Source organism: Camellia sinensis, chromosome 2, assembly GCF_055761805.1.
Source record: "Camellia sinensis isolate YWXY chromosome 2, ASM5576180v1, whole genome shotgun sequence".
NCBI lineage: Eukaryota > Viridiplantae > Streptophyta > Magnoliopsida > Ericales > Theaceae > Camellia > Camellia sinensis.
In genome coordinates, this window is record NC_138962.1 from 160,622,019 (window position 1) to 160,644,217 (window position 22,199).

Genomic DNA, 22,199 nt, shown 5'->3' on the forward strand with positions numbered 1-22,199 from the left:
GCTATATCCTAAACACGCCAAATCTGAGAGGACTTACAACAACACAAATATGATATTCAAAGCATAGGAAGTAAGAGCACAAGTAGTGAGGAGGACTAGGAACCTTTTATAAGCCCATATTCAATTTATATTATACAAAACAAGCCTAAAACAGTGCTAAAAGGGACTGAAACTTAACCAAATAATGTGAAAAGAAAGAAAAACAAAATGGTACACAACTAATGAGCTAGTCAATGAAAGGGTGGCTAGCTCACTCACTTGTAACCAAGTTTTAATCACATTTTTAAGCTTAAAATAGCTCAGAAATCAGTATGAAAAGGAAAAGAAAAGAGAGAGAAAAGATGGTAAAAGAGCTCAAAGTTTACCTCTTGAAAGAGAGGAAAAGCTTCTTAGTTAACAAACCACAAACCAAGTACTATCAATGGTCTGAAATTATGTTCAAGAATCTCAGTAGAAGCTTCAAGTTTAAGCTTGTAAGGTGTATGTATTGTGTATCTATATTGCAAGAGAGGAGAGAAGTGTGTTGGACAAGCTATAGGCACTTGAGAAATTTTTTATAACCCCAAATTATGAGGGGAGGTCCTATATTTATAGAAAAACAAGTTATCACGTCGGAAATATTTATAATGAAACAGCTGGTGCAAAGCATGCACATGGGGATAGCTGGCTACCGTAAAATATCTGTTACGCTAAACATGGTCAGCCGACTAATGAATTGTACAGTCGGCCCAAAAAGTTGCCTGCCTGTCATTTTTTGGTTTGGTTGCTAATGAGACCTAGCTGAGCCCAAATAAACACGACAGGATCCAAATTCACATGGTCGGGTCCAAATTTTGAAAAAGGATTTTTAAGAGTCTAGATCATTTTGGTCAAAATGGGGTCTAAGGTTTGGGTTTGAAGCTCAAAACTGAATCCTTTTGCTGAAGTTTCGAACGATTGCACAGCGTAACATTTCATCATAGAGTGTTCAGAGTGAGGTGCCCAAGTCTTATGAGTGGTTAAAGTGGGGTGTCTGCAGTTGTCCCTCTTTGGTAGAGCTCGAAGTCATGAAATAACGTGAGTGAATGTCAAAGCCCGAAAATGACCCATTTGACATGGCTGTAAGACTTGGGCAAACAAACAAAATGCTGATGCAGTTGGTTGAACCCTAGGGTTGCCTACGTATCCCTTTGCAAGGAATCAAATCAGCGTAGTTCAGGGGCAAGATGCAAATACTACACAATGCAATGCACCAATCAAAACCACAAGCAGTGCTTACCACACAAATATCATAAAGGAATGGAGATGTCAATCAAACTACATTTTAAATAGAAAAGAAGTGGGCACGAGCCAAATGATGCCTAACATAGGCTAAGTGCCTATACCCTCAATACTGGCCTCAACGCACCACGGATGCTTACACACAACAGAACCATGTTTCAACATAAAAGGGGTGCGAGCATATGCAAACTATGCTTTTGCAGAAAGAATACAAGTGGTTGGGTGGTATGATATAGGTGAGGAATGATCTGTTGGGTAATGATCTACAAGGAAATAACAATGCAACGGGATAATAATGATCCTAAATGAGTTTATGCAAAAGGATAAATGCAACAAGGTAGAGTATGATGTAATAGATACAATAGATGAAATGAATAGGGGGCACAGGACGAACTACGTCTCACACAGAAAGGGTAACATACTCTAACCATGCCGAAATCGTGAGAGGAGGAAGAACAAATTCCAAACACGCTGCAATCGTGTGAGGAAGGACACACTCTAACCACACTAGAATCATGAGAAGAGAAAGAGACTCCGACCATGCTGGAATTGTGAGAGGAAGGAGAACACTTTGACCACACTGAAATCGTGAGAAGAGATTCTGAACCACTCAGGGTCGTGTTCCTGCACGCCCTGAGATAAAACTGCTCAAGAATGCGTTTCACACGTCCTGAGAAAATCGCTCAGGGTTGCATTACTGCACGCCCTGAGATACTCTAACCATGCTAAAATTGTGAGAAGAGGTCTATGAAAAAACCGCTTAGGGTTGCGTTCTTGCACTCCCTGAGATACTTTAACTGCAATGAAATCATGAGAAGAGGAAGAGACTCCAACCACGCTGGAATCGTGAGAGGAGAAAAAACACTCTAACCATGCTAAAATCGTAAGAAGAGTTTCTACCGCTCAGGGTCGCGTTCCTGCTCTCCCTAAGATTAAAAAAAAATGCTCGAGAACACTCTAATCACGCTGAAACCTTGGGAAGAGGTCCTAAGAAAACCATTCAGGGACGCGCCTCATGCGTCCTGGGATACTCTAACCACGCTGGAATCGTGAGAAAAGGAGATGACTCCAACCACGCTGGAATCATGAGAGGATGAAGAACACTCTAACCACACTGAAATCATGAGAAACGGTTCTGAACCGCTCAGGGTCGTGTTCCTGCATGCCCTAATATAAAAATTGCTCAGGAATGCGTCTCATGCGTCTTGAGAAAACTGCTGAGGGTCGCATTCTTGCACACCCTAAGATAATAATAAAAGAAATTAAAAACAAAAAATTAAAAAAAAATCGCTCGAGAATGCGTCTCATGCGTCTTGAGAAAAGCCTCGGAGGACAATGATCCTAAACGCTATTCAGCGTAAAGGGATAAATGATGCAAGATAACGCATGATGCAAATAAATTCAATAAGTGCGATAAATGATATGGTATATATAACAAGCAATGTCATGGATGATGATTAGGAAATGCAGTAAACAAACAAAACGGCGCTTTAGAAAACACCTCATAGAATGAGTGGTGATGAACCGCTCTACTCTGGCGGGGATCTCCCCTCTTGTGTTTTTTCAAACTCTTACCTTCAACTCACAGTTCAAAGGTCCCCAAATGCTGACAAGGGGTAACATCTACATGTAAAAGCCACAGACGCCGCTTTTCTGCCTGATCATACTTATAACTTTCCCTATTCTCCAATGGAGTGACAAACTAGATTGATTCACTATCCAGAATTGAGGCACATACACGCTACTGCAATCTATGGGGCTGTCATACAGATTTCAAGTTGGGGTTACACCCCTGGGTAATCAAACCAAACTTTAGTCTCGGAAATTCTAAACCTTTGTGTTCTAGGCATCACCATTCGAACTCTAGTTTCCACCGTTGTAATTGGTCTCCTAGGAACTCATTGCAAACACAGCCATGAAGCCTCTGGTGGGGAATGGTGTTCTGGAAGAGTACTTTTGATCGGTACTCTGACTTGAAGCAGGCTCAAACTCGAGGTTGAGGTACACTCATACTCCAGAGCAATGGCGAGACATGAGAAGGTGCATCCGGAATGCAATCTCGGAATTTTTGGAAGTTGAAACAAACTCAGATGCTCCACTTTTCCCTTTCTCTTTTACTTTGCAGTTCAAAACCTATGTAGCTTTAGATAGGTCCTTGTTTTGTTGCTCTCTCTCTTGATAGGTCCTATGTAGTTCGGAACCTTGTTGTTCTCTCTCAAAGGGTTGGACCTTGTAGTTTATGAAAGAAAGAATTATGTTTTGCACATCACGTTTAGAATTGCACAGCACTCTAAGTACAAAACGATTTATTTCTGAAACTGAAACCAAGAATGAGTTCTTAACCAAGTATTGATCCTACGACTGACCGTAGTCAAAATACAACTCAACAAAGGAAAAACAAAGTAAAAACAACCTAAACACAACTATTTACACTCACCGAAATCAAAACAACTCAAAACAAGAATCAAAACAAACAAAAACAACAAACACAACACTTGGATGTTTGTTTTCCATTGGTGGGAGACCTCTTGGTTCACGGGGAGCCCACTGCTTCTCTAGGTATTATTTCCCATCCTTTCTCATTTATGGCTCTCACATCATTTTGGCACTCAATCTCTATTTATTTGAAAAGCCCTTTCCTTACTTTTTTTTCTTAGTGCACATGTCTCTATTCTTTAATCTCTCTTACTTTTTATCCCTTCCCAGGTGTGGTTAATGGATAAGATAAAGGTTGTGAACCCTATGAGGGGGTCGAATATCCAACTTCACTTCTAGTTCGTGCTTCGTATTTGGCTCGATACCTTATTGCTTGGAGGATGAGAGAGCTTTTGGCCCCTGTTGCTAGCTTTAATTGTACCCTTTCTAGCGAGTGCGTTGACAATGGGAAAAAGACAAAAAAACGACTCGACTGTGCCCCTAGTTCATCACTTTGATTTTATTTTTTTGTTTTCAACTTTCCGCTAAAACAATTTTGACCAACATGAGAGTTTAGATTAACATGCTTGTTCGACTTTCTGATTTGAAATCATGTAAGTCAAGTTGTGAGCACTGAAAATTTTCCTTTTTTGGATCCAAGAAATGGTCCGATCTTGGAAAAATGGAATAAATTCTAAGAAAATTAGTCGGCTTCACTAAAAATCCTCAAAAACTATTTTGCAAATGGCCACTACCTGACCAACGTGGAACTAACTCTTGAGATGTACAATCTCAATTCGGAACTTGATTTGTCTTCCCGCTGAATTTTTTATCGGAATAGGACAACCGAATTTGAACAAAGATGAACCAATTTGGACATGCATAGGATAGCCGAGTTGAATAAGGATAAGCTAATCAACATGGATGAGACAAGCAAGCTGAAAATGGTCGGGACCGAACTTTAGGATAAAATTGCCTACATATCCCAAAGATGGGAATCAGGCCTTGCGTAGTTCCCGAGTAAGGTGCACTCGAGTATTAACTCTCTCCTTTTACGCTCTAACTTTTGCCAAGGCTGCCCTTTCAAGTTTTCAACCTTACAAGCTCTATTTTTCTTTCTTATTTTTTCTTTTTCTTTTCTTTTTTCTTTGTTTTCATTTTTTCTATTTTTGTTCTTTTTCTTTTTTTTTTCTTCTTCTTTTTTACTCTAACTTTTGCCTAGGTTGCCCTTCCGAGTTCTCGGCCCAGCGAGCCTCTCAAGGATAGAAAAGTTTTAACTTGTTTAGGTTGATTGGTTGTGAGATCTCTAAGAAATCTAAATCCATAAGAATGGCTGTTGTTTCTGACCAAGTAGTCTTGATGATGTAAAGGCCCATTCAATTGGATCTGAATTTGCCCTTAGTGTCATGGATAAGAACTTGATTGTCCTTCAGCAATAAATTTTCTTTTCTCAAATTCTGGAATTTGGCTTTCTTGTCGGTCTCCATTGGCTTGAGAAATGACCCATATTTGAATCTTCGATCACATTTGACATTTTTTACCCCTAGTTGAAGGGCTGCTTCCCATCCAGCTATGCAAGCTTCCTTCGATCACATCCGACCTTATTGCCCCTCGTTCAAGAACTGCTTCCAATCCGGCCATGCAAGCCTCATATTATGGTTAATTGTTGAATATTCTGAATTAAGGTTCAAAGTTTGAAAGCAAAAGGGTCGAGTCTTGAAGTCAAGAGTGATCCTATGTTGTACAAGATCAATTCCAGGCATGTCTTTGTGGGACCACGCAAAAATATTTTTGAAATCTTTTAATAAAGCAATTTGTTGCTCATGCTCCTGTGAAGACAATGTAGAACCAATCTGGACCAAGTCAGCATCCTTCTTAGTACCCACATTAACAGACATTATCTCATTCACTAAGGGTTTTAGCACGCTTCTCTTTCTCTCAATCGATCAAATTTTGCAAATCCTAAGGAATTCCTCACTCTTTGTTTTCACCACAGTTGTGGAAACAATTTTGAAAAACTTTGATCAATGTAGTGATTTAAAGGCATAGAGGAGTAGGTAAAAATTACTGCAATTTTATTTAGAACTTTTTTCTCAACTGGTTCAATGATAGAAACAAACTCAAAAGAAAGAGTTAAGAGACAAACAAAAACAACATAGTGATGTCCGAGTTAACACCCTCTAAATCACCAAACTCTGACACAACAAGACTAACTCAACACTGTAGACACCCTATTTTTTACCGTCCTCAAGACTTGGACGTCACCGCTCGAACACTCGGTGATCATCCATGTTTGTGTTCGTCTTGAGTTCCCGGAGGTCTCGGCTACGCGCCTTGCCTTAGGACCTCTCGACTTGACTGTTTTGTGTCTGGTTCTACACCAAACAATTGTGCTTTGCCTTGGAGGGGTAGGGAATGGCTTGTGGGCCATCCCCACACATCACCGGCCAGGGCTTGAGGCCACCGACTGTGTTTTGCTTCCACCGGCCAAATGTTTGGCCGGCCGGCACTATAGATGGCCGGCCGGCTATCTTTTTTTGGTCAATTGTATTTTTGGCTGGCCAATTACTGTGCATCTGCTTTTGCAGATATTTTTGTGCAGCTGGCATACACTTTCACCCCCTCCATACACGTGTCTGGAGGGATTGCCCTCTTGTTAGCTTCCTTTGGAAGCTTTACAAGACCATTTTGTCTACAAAAGAGAGGCTCTTCTCTCTTGTTGAGCGGTTAGACAAAATTAGACAAGTTAGGCATTATTTTTCAGAGCTTTGAGTTCTAGGGTTAGGGTTTGTATATATCCTATCTCTATATCTCTCTTTCTTGGTGTATTTGTGTGTGTTTTAGGCCTTAGTATTGCACACAAACACCTACTACTACACCTTTCTATTGGAACTGAGGTTCTAGAGGGTTGTTTTTGAAGTTTTGAAGCTGGTTTGGACCTAAGGAGACTGCTGGTCCACCATTTGTGAAGAGGGTCTACAAGGGTAAGACTTTTGTCCCTTTTTACCCCATTTTTTGCAAAGCATTTTAGCCTTTCTTGAAAATGTTTTTGAGCTTTGTGTATAACATAAAAAAGTTCTGTTTTTAGGCCCTCTAAATAGTTGTTTAAGGTTGCTTCAAGCTTTGGGATTGTTTGACCCCTCTTAAGCCTTGAAAGGCTCCATTTTGTGCCATTTTGGTTGAGCTCTGGGATCATTGTGTTTGGGCCTCCTCACCACTGAAATCTTGAGGGATTTCAGAGGTGAGGTTGGTGCCTTGAGGTCCCAAGAAGGAGAGGGCCACCCCCTCTCCTTGTTGTCCTTGAAAAGGATCATTTTTTTTTTGCCTCTTGAGGGAGCACCTAGCTTAGGCTCATGTTGACCATGCCTTGGCTTTTTTTTATGCTTATTATGCCATGATATAGCATTTTTTTAAGTTGGTTTTGGTACACCATGCTTGCTTAGTATACATGCCTTGTAATGCCATTTTGTTGCCTTAACATGCCTTGGGTTGTAAACCATTGTTCTAGCATGCTTTAGGCTTAGCTTTGTGAAGCTTTCATGTTTATTTTGCCATGCTTAAGGTCTGTCCTTAGTTGTTTGGGTTGACTTTAGCATGCATTGCATAGCCTCTTTGCATTTTAGCTTGTAGGCTTCAAGGGTGTGAGTGTGTAGCATGCATCCTTGCCTCATTTCAGTGGTTTGGAACCACTTGCCATGTTATTTTAGCCCACTTAGCATGCTCGTGTGGTTGCATTTGATGCCCCTTAAGTGTGTTCAAAGGTCGACATTTCATGCTTCATGTTTAGCCTCTTTGATGTGCTTGCATGTTTAGGCCTCTTAGATATCATCTAAGTGGTCTTTTGGATTTGTTTTAACATGCTAGAAATCTGATTTTAGTTGTTTAATGCATGCCATGTTTGGTTTTGTCAAGGGTAGTTTAATGCCCCTTAGCTTACTTTGAGTTTTGGGACCTTGGTTGCATGCCTTGGCTTGTCATGTTTAATTGATTTGGTATCATATTTAGCATGATTTTATAGCTTCCAATGCATGTCATATGTCCATGATTATTCCCCTTGAAGTGTGCTTAAAGGATATCCATTGATGCTTAAGTGTTTAGGTCTTAACATGTGCATGCGTGTATGTGTGTTGGCCCTCATGTTTGAGCACTTTAGCCGCTGATTTAGGCTTGTTTGAGAGTGGCCTAATTTAGTTTAAGTCTGTCTCCTTGCTTGTTTGCATCCTCCTCTTGTATGTTTGCTTGCATACTTGCATGTACACATTGCATTGCCTATGTTGCATGCTAGCTCACATGCTTAGGATTGCATTGCATTAACATGCATGCTATACCTCTTGAGTTCAGCATGATAGAGGTTGAGCCCCTTTGCTTGTTTATTTGCATTGCATTACATTTGAAATTGAAGTTGCACACTCGATTCTTTGGGCCATCATGCATCGAAATGCGTGATTGGTGGCCCGAGAATCGAGGATCATGTCCCTTTGAGTCATAAACATGATAAGGGATATGGTTGGTGCATACATTGCTTGAATTGCATTGCCATGCAAAGCTCTGTCCTCTACTGCTGTCAAACAGATTCTGCAGGAACTTTTTGCCGATCGACTGCACAGAGTGCCGACCGGCAATCCATCGGTGGCCGATGGATTCATTTTTGGCCGATCGACACAAAATCACAGCCGATGATGATTCCCTCTAGCCGGTGGCATTCCCCAACATCCAGTGAGCACAGCCTAAGACTTTGGCAGCCTTCAGAGGAGCTGAGCAGGGAAAACAGAGGCAGCTTGTGCATGGCAATGGACTTCTGAGCAAGACCCGAGCACGCGTGCATTGGATCCTCTTCCCGAGGCCCCCCTTTTATTGCTTTTCTTAGCTTAGTTAATTTGTTAATTAATTAGGTGATTTGTAATAATTAATTAGCTTGCGAGTTAGTTAAATTGTATTATTCTTTCGATCCCTCCGAGCGAGGGCGAATTTGTAATAAGTGTGGGTGCGTGTGTGTGCATGTCTTCCAACCCCCACTTCTTTCTTCCTTTTACTTACCTGCTTTGATGGTTAGTAATAGGTCATGTTTAATTTAGCATACCTTATGCTATGCATGCGTGCATCATTCATCGGCATTGCATGCACCAGGCTCGGCGCATCATGCTAACTGCATTAGTATTTCAAATCTAACTTGAATACATGATGTTGGTGCATTTCACATGCCACTTCTAGATTAGCCGAGCCTATCCTAATTGCATTCTGTATGCGTTGCATTAGCCACTTTAACATGAACTAGGACCACGCATGATTGCTAACATGTTCTTGTTTTGGCTTGGAGTACTTGGTAAGCATTTATGCTTTAGCATACCGCATGCGTGTGAGTGTTGCCATAACAGCATGATTACCATGAGGCTAGCTACTTATGTGATATAACGGCTTGAATGCCTGTGGATGGAGGTTGAATTACCTAAATTGGAATAATGCCTTAAAACTATGAGTTTTAAGCCCACTAGATAGTGGCAAAACCATCTTTTCTAAAAGCCCACTCGAGGGTGGCAAAACCTGCATGTTAGCCTACTTGCGAGTAGCAAACCATCTTCAAAACGAACATGCAATGTTTTGTTCCAATTTAGGCGATTTGGTCTATACTTGTTTGCTGCGCGCATAGCATAGTAATTCTAGGCTAATAAATGGAATAAGAACACATAACGCTTTCAAAAACGGATATCACGGTTAGTAGAGGCCGATCTTTGGATCAGGCGAGAGGGGGTGCTCATAGCTGACCTTCTCCAATCGTACCCTAGCTCCCGAGCCGAGGCAACTTTGGTGATGACGGACACATGGCCTTTGGCACCGAGTCAGGGTTTCCTAAATTCTCCCATAAAAGAAAATATTTAGGTGGCGACTCTGTATCTGGCAAAGCAGTCCATGTTTGGTACTTCTTTTCAAAAATCTGTTTTCTCAAAACGATTTGCCGGATTTGGACTCTTTGGTTCAGATTAAGAACCGTGACACAAATCGAGTTCGAACTGTAGCACAAAGGCCTCACGCGGGCGCGTCTACAGTTTCTGGCGACTCCGCTGGGGATTTAGAGAGCTTGACTCGAACTCATGATATCCTCTTTTGATTTCATTTATGTGTCTCTTTGCATTGCATGTGCATTGGTGCGCCTAAGACGCCGTGTTTGCCATCTGCCATTCCTGAACGGTTTGCTGGAGGCTTGACTTTGTCAAAGCATGCCATAAGGCTGACCGGTTGTGGGCTCTGACAGTATGGGAACACAAACCCTAGTTTTTACCAGGGCACCCTTTTCGACCATTCGACCTAGTGCATATCGAAATCCATAGTGACCATTCCAAATTAGGACAGGTTGCTTACCCGATGTTAGGTTGTTTGAAAATTGCTGCGTGCATAGTGAAACCCTAGCTCCTGACAAAATAGGACAGGGAAACCCTACCCCTCTATAGGGGTGTTTTGGCTCTCTTTACTTGCTATGTGTTTTAGAGTGTATCAATGCAAGGGAACACACATATCAGTTCGCAAGTTTGAGTATTAGACCTGAGGGCATCAGTGTCAGTTTATGAGAATCAGTTATATCTGTGGGTATCCGATTCAGTATTTTGGGTGCAGTGATTTCAGGCAAAAGTGATCAGTAGTAGAGTACAGTTATTCAGCTATACTAGCATCCGTTCTGATTGGTCCGAAATGCTGCATGTTTTCTCTTTCAGTTCAGAGAGTTAATACAGAATAGCTAGTGTTCCTCATTGTTGAGAAAAGACAGATATCTGATTCGTCAGTCACCGTTCAGTACAGCGAACTTATCATGACACAGAATTCAGAGGAGATTGTGGTTATGACGGCCGCATCAGACCAAGGAATCACTCTGCAAAGCGAAACCAATGCCGATATACCGCATCCACCCAGGTCACCTGTCGCGCACCCGGTCTGGACCCCCCAGTTGTATCAAGCTCGTGAGCCCACCACATTTGAATTGATGGGAATGATAGGCGACCTCCAAAGATCCGTGGCTGATCTGGCCTATGGAATGTTGGCTTCGCCGCCAGCGGCACCGTATGCCAGGAATTTCATAACACAGGAGCCTGCGCTACTGGGGCGGATTGTGATAGAGCTCAGCCAACCAGAGGTTGCCTCCAGCTACAGCAACGACGTGTCAACAACAACCGGGCTTCGCTCTGATGTAGTAACCCAAACCCCCGATCAGGCTGAGGCCAGAGGCAAGAACAAAATGAAGGCAGATGCTGATCCCATTGAACAACTGTTACGGGCAGTCGAGGCTTTGAAAGCCGGGGGGATGAACAAGCAACAAATATTCGCAGTTGTGGCAAAAACTGTGGAGGATGCTTTCCCCACTCCACCTGAGGGTAGTTCAAGTCAGTCAGAAAATCGGGATAGGCCCCGTCATGCCAGAACAGTTCCTCCTATTCCCAACCCTGCACTTGGGAAAGATTAAAAAACCAAGGCAGTGCCTGCCGACCCTTTTGCTAGTGCGTCTAGTAAGAATACTCAGACTTCAAAGTACCTGCCCCGAGGGCACAGGATCTTTCATGCTCTCTACATGCCCCTGTCTAAGGCACTTCAGATTCTTGCCGAAAGGGGACACCTCAAACCCCTTGAACCTTGGCCTCTCCCAAAGAATCTCCCTCTCACACATGATGCAGCTTTGTACTGCGCGTACCACCAACAGACCGGTCACGCCACCGACAACTGTTTTCGTCTTCGCCATGAAGTTCAGGATCTGATCGATAATGAGGTCATTCTTTCACCTACCTCAGCGAAGTCTGTTACCACCGAGCTGTTAGACTTTGAGGATACTGCGAGTATGTGATCAGGGGTTGGACCACCTGCGGGCGGCGCTCGGTGCATTTCAGATGTGGCATGTGGCACGCACTTTTTGAGCATTTGTAAATACAGTTTTGTAGCTTCTGGCTTGGGTTTTGAGTCAGTTCTCTGTTTTGTTTTTGAGTCTGCCTCTTTACTTTGAGTCAGTCTTTTTGTTTTGGGGTCAGTCTTGTGGTACCGAGTCAGTCCCGTTGTATAGGATGTCAAGCGATTCTGGGGTTATTGCCTTGAACACCGTTTTGGTTTTGTAAATACCCTTTTGTTTTGAGTCTGTCTCTGTTGTGGAGCCAGTTGCAACCAGGGAATCTGAATGAAACAGCTGCGGCTATCATGTTTCCATGCTTACTACTATTCTGAATTAGTTGTGCCGGGGGACTTGAATGGAACAGCAGTACATTCCACCTGTTCTCTTGCGCCTTGAAAATCATTGCATTGACCTAAGTTTTTCAAAACTTTTTGAACACTGCAGTGAAAACAAAGAGGAAGGAATTCCTCGGGTTTTGCAAACTTTGATCAAATTAAGAGAATGAGAGGCATGCTAAGCCTTTAATGAATGAAACCATGCTTGTTAGTGTGAGTACTGAGAAGGACCCTGGCTTGATCCAGATTGGTTCCACACTATCTTCGGCGCGAGCGATTTGTCGCTTTCTTAAAAACTTTCAAAAACAAATGTTTTGCGCAACCTTGTGAAGACCTGTGTGGAATCGGTCTTGAGATTGTGCAGCCTAGGATCGCTCTCAGCCTCAAGATTCAACCTGTTCGTTTTCGAACCTTGAACCCGTTCAGAACGTTCAACGGTCAACCGCCATGTAACATCTGTGTGGCCAGATTAGAAGCAGCCCTCGAACAAAAGGCACCAAAATCAGATCAAGAAGATCAGATCTCACCGGAAGAAGCGTGTGAAGCAACTGTGATGGATCCTTCTGCAAATCAACGCAACAGCCATTCTCCTGGATTCAGATGATTTCGGGATCTCAAAACCATTTGGCATGGACTTGTTACACTTTTACCCTTTGAGAGGCTCGCTGGGCCGAAAACCCGAAAGGGCGCCCAGGCAAAAGTTAGAGCAAGAGAAAAATACAAAAAAAAAAAAGAGAATGCAAAAAAAAAGAAGACAAAAAATGAAGAAAATAAAAAGAAAAGATGAAAAAGAAAAAAGAAAATACAAAAGAAATAAAAAAAGAAAAGAAAAAAGGCTCACAAGGTCGAAAACCCGCAACGGGCGCCTTGGCAAAAGTTAGAGCCTAAAAAGTGAAGGTTAAAATACCCGAGAGTACCTTAACCGGAACTACGTAAGGCTTGATTCCCATGTTTGGGATACGTAGGCAACTTCATCTTGAAGTCCAGCCCTCAACACTTTCATAGCGCATCAGTCCATGTAATGGTTTTGATTATTCTTGCCCTCCCCGAATCCGATAGTTCGGTTATGACAACCGGATACATAGGCAACTTCGTCCTGAAGTCCAGCCCTCAACACCTTCAAAGTGACTGTGTTCATATATTGGTTTTGACTATCTTCGTCTTCTCTATATCCGAGAAAGTTCAGCCGTGATCATCACTGGTAAGGACTGTTTACAATATGTTGCGGCATCATCCAAACAAGGGGCAACTTTCCGTTGCCATGAGTCGCCGTTCAAACCAGGGGCAACTTTCCGTTGCCATGCAGCGTCCTTCAAACAAGAGGCAATTTTCCATTGCCTCTGATCCGAAGTTGTGCATCTCGAGAATGAGTCCCGCGCTCGTTGGGCGGCGGCCGTTTGCCAAAAGAAAAAAAATAGTTTTTGAGAATTTTTATTGAGGTTGACCATTTTCTCGAAAATTATTTCATTTTCCAAAATTGGACCATTTTCTTGGACCCAAAAAGGAAAATTTTCAGTGCTCATAGCCTGACTTGCATGATTTTCAAACCAAAAATCACATAAGCATGTTAATCTAACTCTCATATTGGTCAAAATTGTTTTAGTAGAAAACCAAAACAAAAAAAAATGGTCAAAATGATGAACTAGGGGCACAGTTGAGTCAGGCGTTCTGTCTTTCCCCCGTCGTCAACATACTTGCCAGGAGGGCACTCCACCCGCCAGAAGAAATAGCTGTGAGCTAACGGCGTTGGGCATGAACCCACAACTTTCTATTCGCCCATTAAACAACCCGGGGAGGGATAAAAAATGAGAGAATAAAGAATAGAGAGGTGTAAGTTGAGAGAAAAAGCGAGCCAAAGGGATTTTGTGAAGAAAAAAAAAAAAAAAACCGAGCTTGAGTGCCAGAAGGATGTGAGGACCACAAATAAGAAAGGGTGGGAAACACTACCCGGAGAGACTGGCTCTTCGCCAACTGAGAGGTCTCTTGTCTTTGTAACACCTTTGTGTGTCGTGTCTTTTGTTTTGTTTACCTCAACTTTTGTTTTGAGTCTTTTTCAAGTGTTACTCGATGTGTTTAGGTCGTGTACCTTTTGTTGAGTCATAGTATGCTGTGTTCAGTTGTAGGCTCAATACCCGGTTGAGAACCCTTTTCTCATTTTCAAAGATTAATCGTTTTGTGCTCAGAATGCTGTGCCATTCTCCACATTTGTGCAAAAACATGATTTGGTTCTTTCATACAAACTGCAGGGTCCACCCCCGATAAGTGTGAACAGGAAAACACCGGCCTTTTCGAAGCTTCTAGGTTTTCAGATCGCATCTGAGTGTGCTTCAACTTCAGTGGATTCAACCTTCATGGTCCGTCTTGTCAGATTTAGGCTGTGTTCAGGATCTGCTGTGTGCAAAATGAGCCAAGCGCTGTGTTATGGGTTGTATGCAGATTAATCCCCAGTAGAGTATGAGCCGAATGTTTGGAATGTGCAGTGGTTGGTATGGGTTGTTTTGCTGTTGGCTGGTTCGTTATCTGATTATTACAATGCAAGTGTTCAATTTTCAGACAATAGATCAATTTCATTTACATTGAGGTGCAACATGATGCAATGCGTTGCAATATATAAAATGTACAAATACAACACTTTTTTCAGACAAAAGGTTTGTTTCATTTCATTATCTCTTTCAAGTACATAGTTTTGGAAAGAAAAACTTGCCTGCGGCAGTACAAGGTACTCTAACTACCAGCAAAAAAGTACAAAAGAAAAAGAAAAAAAGAAAAACTAGCAAAAGTCTGGATCAATGACAAAAGGCCGTGGGTCTAGGGGTCCGTCCTCGTCCTCTTCCTGGACGAAGGTCCAGGAACATCATCAGCGCTGTCATCTGAGTCCGAGTCCGAGCCGTCTCCGGTCTCCTCCGACGACGACTCTGCCTCCGCCTCAGCCTCCGACTCCTCATCATCATCATCAAGGACGGATGCCCGTGAGCTACTCCCAACGTGAGTGCGCCCCGCCTTAGTGCGGGGGTATGCTCTGCCATCTCCTCCGATAGGAATAGAAGGTCCAGCTGGAACACCTCCCACAGTGGGAATCTGGAAAGGAGGCTGAAAAGTATAAGAGGCAAATGCATCAGTATGCCATGAGCAGTTTATCAGTGCAGAATGCAATGTATGCAGTACAGTGTGCGAGTGCCGTGAGCAGTTTATCAGTGCATAATGCAATGCAACGTGCGAGTGTCGTGAGCAGTTTATTAGTACAGAATGCAGTGTACGAGTACAGTGTACAAATGCCGTGAGCAGTTTATCAGTGCAGAATACAGTAAATGAGTACAGTGTATGAATGACGTGAGCAGCTTATCAAGTGTTGTGTTATGCACCAGATTATGTGAAGCAGCTTATGAGTATGGTTTGAGGCCGTGATCAGAAGAACATACCGGAATACTATAGAGGGCCAGGAGGTCGAAGGTCCGCTGTAGCATCCCCATCATGGAGGCATTCAACTCCAGGGACTGCCGGGTGTACTCGGAGGATGCTTGCAAAAGTATCAAAGGCATCAATATTCTGCGGAATATCAAAATAAACTGAAATAAAATGACAATGCAAGATGCAAGATGAAGTAATACATACCGGAGGTAAGTCATAGAACCCGACCAACTCATGGTCAGCCGGAAGAGGAGCAAAGGGAATCTGGTACATCGCCCCACCCTGCCCTCGGCATGTCATCGCCGTGGGTAGCGCTGGCCAGCTAACCCCCCGACCCCTCCGAGCTCCGCTCCTGCCACGGACACGAGCCGTCCTCGACGTCCCTGCCCCAGCTCCTGCTCCAGCTATTAGCACCGTAGGTCCCCCTCTCTCAGCTCGGCGACCACCGCTCAAAGGTCGCATAATGTAGGTCCGGACGTACTTTGCGTAGTTGCCCTCGCCTCTGTGACGCTCTGCACCCCAGCCGACGGTGTAGTCCCTCATGTGCTCAAAGGAGAACCCCTCTGTATGCCTCATATGTGTAGGAGGCGGACCCGGAACTATCTGCTCCGGTAAACCCAGGGTCTGACGCAAGAAATGCTCACCCAGGTACCAAGCCCGACAGACCGGGCCCTCTAACAGAATCCGGCAACGGGCAATCTCCTCTGCGCCCTCGTAGTGATCCCTCCCCACGGCCAGCAACGGAGCCCAGGGCTGCCAGGTGATCTGCAGGTAAATATGCAGTTTGTTATCTATCTGTTATCAAACATACAGTGCTAAGCGAAGCCTAAGCAAATTCTAAAGTTGAACATACCTCCGCGGCGGTGATAGTGTCGAAGTAGCGGCGGAAGAAAATAAAAGGCTCTCGTGGTCTCCGCACGCATCGCACATCAAAGCGATGAGAAAAGGGGACGCCGAGTGGGGTCTCCACATCAGGTACTGGGGCAAGCCTGGGAAAGTAGGCATACACCCACAACTGCAGAACAGATATAAGTATGACTATCAGATAAAGCAAAATACAGAATAAAGCAGAAATGGCAGAGCCGTGTGTTTTGCAGTGTATTGTACAAAGTATACAGTGTGTGCGGTATACAGTCAAAGTAAAGCAGAGTATATGTGTGCCGTGTGTGCAGTATATAGTCAGCGAGAGGCAAACCGTGGTGTGTGCAGTGTACAGAATACAGAAAACGTGAAGCAGAAATGTAAAAGGGGAAGAAGATGTACCTCCCAAGCTCGCCAGTAGCCGCCAAGAAGCTGTCCGCTGAGGAGGGAAGAAGAGCTCATGTAACCATACAATGTGGCCAAGCCTGCGCCACCCCAGTCATAATGGCGGATCCACCTGACATCCACCAGTGCGCTCAACAGACATAGAGGCATGGTGTTCGCCTGGTCGGTGAAAAGGGTCGTCCCGAGCAGAAACATGTTGAAACCCCGTGCGTACTGATCCACCTCCTCCAGGGTCATCTGCGCCTCCTCCACCAAGGCTGGCTGAATCCGGAAGTGGCTCTCGAACCACGAGTACCTGACAAACCCTGCCTGGGCAAGGGGTGGCTGAGTGCCGAGCAGGTATAGCTGGGCGGCGTCCCACTCATCCATATCGGTATCGAAGGGGATCAGATCACCCCTTACCACGATGCCGGTGAACATCGAGAAATCGTAGGGAGTCATCGTCATGTCCCCCGCAGCAGAGAAGTGGAAGGAGTTGGTGGTATCCCACCACCTCTCCACTAAAGCAGCAAGCAAGGGCCTGCAGGTTGTAAGCCGGGAGAGCCCCCTGCAAAAGATGCCAAAACCGGCCTCGTCGATGATATGGCGAACCGCGTCTGGCAGCTCTATGTACCAGTCCCGAGCAACGACGTTCCCATACCCGCGAATGGTATGGGAATCCCCCTGTAATCAAAAATAACAATTGCGAGGCAATATTCAAAATGCAATTTTTAGAAGCATACAGATATACAGCATGTGTGCATGTTTTCAGATTCAATCAGATACCGGGTACCAGTGTGTATGCAATGAAATACAGTGTGCGCCGTGCGTTTAGGTGATTCAGGGTCAGTGCAGTGTGTGTGCACGTGTAAGTTTCAAACAGATACCGGTTGTAAGTTTGTTTGCGATCAACTACAGTGTACAGTGCATCAGTGTATCAGAATTAAGCAGTTACAGAATATGACCAGCTACGGCAGTTTTATATTCTACATTGCGGAAAGTAAAGCAGAGGAAAGAATGTTACCTCGGAAGCGCCGAAAGATAGATGAGAGGTAGGCTCACGTAGTAATAGCTCGGGTGCCACGTCCCTCTCAATGCCCCTGAACTGGCGCAGTCCATCGGGGAGCATCACATGAACCACTGGCCTGTAAGTCTCCGGATCGAATGGCCGGATGTTAAGTGGCAAGGGCTCAGCCTCAGGATCCATCTCGCGCTCTGGAGGGGTCCTGCCCTGTGGAAGATCGTCCGCCATCTCAAAGAGAATGTGAAAATGGCCGGAAGACGAAAAACCGGGCGAGAATGTGAAGAGTCAACAAAAAGTCAACCCCGAGAGGGCCGGAAAAGGCCGGAAAAGCCGAAGTGCGAAAAAGGCACAGATATCGAGAAAAACTGAGGGAAACAAGCCCCGAGTAGCGAAAATAAAAAATGAGACACTGAAACGAAGTTTCGTTCGGTTCAAAACATTCGAAACGCGAAGGTATTCGCGAATCGGACGACGAAATGGAGGCTAGAACCCAAGAAAACGAGGAAATCAAAGGAGGAAAATGATCTAGAGAGAGAGGGGGTGAAATTTCGAGCAAGAGGAAGTGAAGAAAATAGGGCTAGAAGCCCTATTTTAAAAGACCCGTGGCCAAATGACTGAGCTGCCCCGATACAGGAACATTTTGCCGGTCGGCCACACTGTTGGCCGGTCGGCAAAATATTGTGCCGATGGAATTTTGTGATGGCCGATGGACGGCCGATGATGCATTTTGATGGCCAGTGGGTATCCGGTGATCCCTTACAGTGGTTTTGGAGCCTCCTACATCCTTTTTTGGGTTATATGTGTGGTTCAGGGCCTTCATTGCTCAAGACGGTGCAAGAAACGTGCATCTCCGACGCTCAACCGGCCTCCGTTTTGACCTCGGATCGTGTCTTCTGTGCGTGGCACTCAAATTTGTGCAAGGTGTATCCTTTCCGTATCCTTTTGGCTTTTACAAAACTCAAAAGTTTCCCCATGTGCATCGCATGTCAATCGCACTGTCTTGTGCATTTCAAATCAATTGCACTGTCTTGTGCATTTCAAATCAATCGCATTGTCTTGTGCACTCGCGTTGTCTAACGCATCGCGCTATTTTGCGCATCTTATTGCATTTTGCATGCATTCCATCGCGCTATCTTGCGCATAGCACTGTCTTGTGCACTCGCGTTGTCTAACGCATCGCGCTGTTTTGCGCATCTTATTGCATTTTGCATGCATTCCATCGCGCTATCTTGCGCATCGCACTGTCTTGTGCACTCGCGTTGTCTAACGCATCGCGCTATTTTGCACATCTTATTGCATTTTGCATGCATTCTATCGCGCTATCTTGCGCATTGCACTGTCTTGTGCACTCCCGTTGTCTAACACATCGCGCTGTTTTGCGCATCTTATTGCATTTTGCATGCAATCCATCGCGCTATCTTGCGCGTCGCACTGTCTTGTGCACTCGCGTTGTCTAATGCATCGCGCTGTTTTGCGCATCTTATTGCATTTTGCATGCATTCCATCGCGCTATCTTGCGCATCGCACTGTCTTGTGCACTCGCGTTGTCTAATGCATCGCGCTGTCATGCGCATCTCATTGCATTTTGCATGCATTCAATCGCGCTATCTTGCGCATCTCATTGCATTTTGCATGGATTCAATCGCGCTATTTTGCGCATCTCATTGCATTTTGCATGCATTCAATTGCGCTATTTTGCGCATCACACCGTCCTGTGCATACGACGGTCTAGGAGACCCTAAATCCTCAGAAGGTGCAAGTCCTTCGGTGTTTGTCGTGCCCGAAGGACTTTTGATAAGTTGCATTATACATGTATTTCAAGCGACTCGCATCGTCGCATATTCAAGTTCACGTGCATCTCAAAAGCCGCGCGTTGTCGCGCACTTCAAAATCATGCATCATCATGCATTTGCATTTCAAAAACGAAAACAAAAAAAAAACATGCATATGTCATGGATCATTGTAAATAGTGCATATGTCATGCATTCATTGTAAAGAGTGCATATGTCATGCATTCATTGTAAATAGTGCATATGTCATGCATTTCACCGTAATATAATGCATATGTCATGCATTTCCATTATAAATATTCCATTCCATTGCATATTTGTAAATAGTGCATTGTAGTTTGCATGCATCGACTGCATCACCTCCATCTAGGGCTTGCGCCTTTCTATGTTGAGCATGGTCTGGTATGTACCCATACTTTTTACGTCTATACACTCATAGTTCTGTATGACCGTTCTATGTTAGACGTGGTTTGTGTGTGTCCATACCTTTCCTCGGCAAGATTTGGTTTGGCTGCTTACCATATCCATTATATATATTACATTGTAGTGTAATTTTTGCATCCAGCATTAGGATCATTAGTCTTTCTTCAGCAGGTCATTTCCCCACTTATGTCATTCCACCCAATTACCTGTTCTTGTGTCCGTCTACATCACTCATAGTTCTGCATGTGTACGCGCCTATTCCACGTTGGTATGTTGGTTTGAGGGTTGTGGCACCTTTTCTATGGTAGACGGACTTGTTACTTCCATCAATCTATTTGACATTTGTGTGGTTTTGAACCGCTCATGATTTGATTATGATTCAATTGCATTGCATTTTCATCTGCATTACTATACGTAGTTTTGTATATCGCATATCATTTTGCATTCATTTTTGCATATTGCTAACGATATCTGTACCTGTTAAGTTTGCTTTCTTTCAGGCGCGATATTGTATGTACGGTTCATTTGAGGCTGGTGCAACCAGACGAACCGAACAGGTATTGTACTCTCCGTGTGAGACGTATTGAGAATTGCATAATTCTCTTACATCCTTTATGCATTGTAGTGTAGTTTGGTGTATGCTAGCTTAAAACTGTTGCATTATTATGCTTCGTTACAGCTTTCTTTGCATGACCATAAGTTATGTTCGGCTTTGTGCATTGTCTTGCATTTTGCCCCTGCCTTCGGGCGCATATCTTTATTGTCTTGCTTGTTTGTCTAAGTCTTCAGCCTTGTCAAAAATGGGTCGTCTCTGGGCTTTGACATTCACTCCCGTCATTGTTATGACTTTCGAGTTCTGTCAAAGAGGGGCAACTGTAGACACCCCATTTTTGACCGTCCTCAAGACTTGGACGTCACCGCTCGAACACTCGGTGATCATCCATGTTTGTGTTCGTCTTGAGTTCCCGGAGGTCTCGGCTACGCGCCTTGCCTCAGGACCTCTCGACTTGACTGTTTTGTGTTTGGTTCTGCATCAAACACTTGTGCTTTGCCTTGGAGGGGCAGGGAATGGCTTGTGGGCCATCCCCACACATCACCGGCCAGGGCTTGAGGCCACCGGCTGTGTTTTGCTTCCACCGGCCAAATGTTTGGCCGGCCGGCACTATAGATGGCCGGCCGGCTATCTTTTTTTCGTTAATTGTATTTTTGGCCGGCCGATTACTGTGCATCTGCTTTTGCAGATATTTTTGTGCAGCTGGCATACACTTTCACCCCCTCCATACACGTGTATGGAGGGATTGCCCTCTTGTTAGCTTCCTTTGGAAGCTTTACAAGACCATTTTGTCTACAAAAGAGAGGCTCTTCTCTCTTGTTGAGGGGTTAGACAAAATTAGACAAGTTAGGCATTATTTTTCAGAGCTTTGAGTTCTAGGGTTAGGGTTTGTATATATCTTATCTCTATATCTCTCTTTCTTGGTGTATTTGTGTGTGTTTTAGGCCTTAGTATTGCACACAAACACCTACTACTACACCTTTCTCTTGGAACTGAGGTTCTAGAGGGTTTTTTTTTAAGTTTTGAAGCTGGTTTGGATCTAAGGAGACTACTGGTCCACCATTTGTGAGGAGGGTCTACAAGGGTAAGACTTTTGTCCCTTTTTACCCCATTTTTTGCAAAGCTTTTTAGCCTTTCTTCAAACTGTTTTTGAGCTTTGTGTATAACATAAAAAAGTTCTATTTTTATACCCTCTAAATAGTTGTTTAAGGTTACTTCAAGCTTTGGGGTTGTTTGACCCCTCTTAAGCCTTAAAAGGCTCCATTTTGTGCCATTTTGGTTGAGCTCTGGGATCATTGTGTTTGGGCCTCCTCACTACTGAAATCTTGAGGGATTTTAGAGGTGAGGTTGGTGCCTTGAGGTCCGAAGAAGGAGAGGGCCACCCCCTCTCCTTGTTGTCCTTGAAAAGGATCTTTTTTTTTTTGCCTCTTGAGGGAGCACCTAGCTTAGGCTCATGTTGACCATGCCTTGGCTGTTTTTTGTGCTTATTATGCCATGATATAGCATTGTTTTAAGTTGGTTTTGGTACACCATGCTTGCTTAGTATGCATGCCTTGTAATGCCATTTTGTTGCCTTAACATGCCTTGGGTTGTAAACCATTCACTACAACAAATTTGGGATTTAAAGATGAAACAAATTTGTCCCAAAATGTATATATTTCGTCACCCAAACTAATTACGACGAACATTTTTCGTCACCCGTTTTGTCTCCAAAGGGTCGTCGCTAAAGGGTCTTAGAGACGAAAAAAAAATTCGTCATTGAAAATGATAAATTTGTGACGAATTTTTTTGTCTCCAATACACTTTGTTGGGAACATACTTGTAAGTAATTAGCGACAAAATAATTTGTCATTAAAGAAGAAATTAGAGACAAAAGTATTTC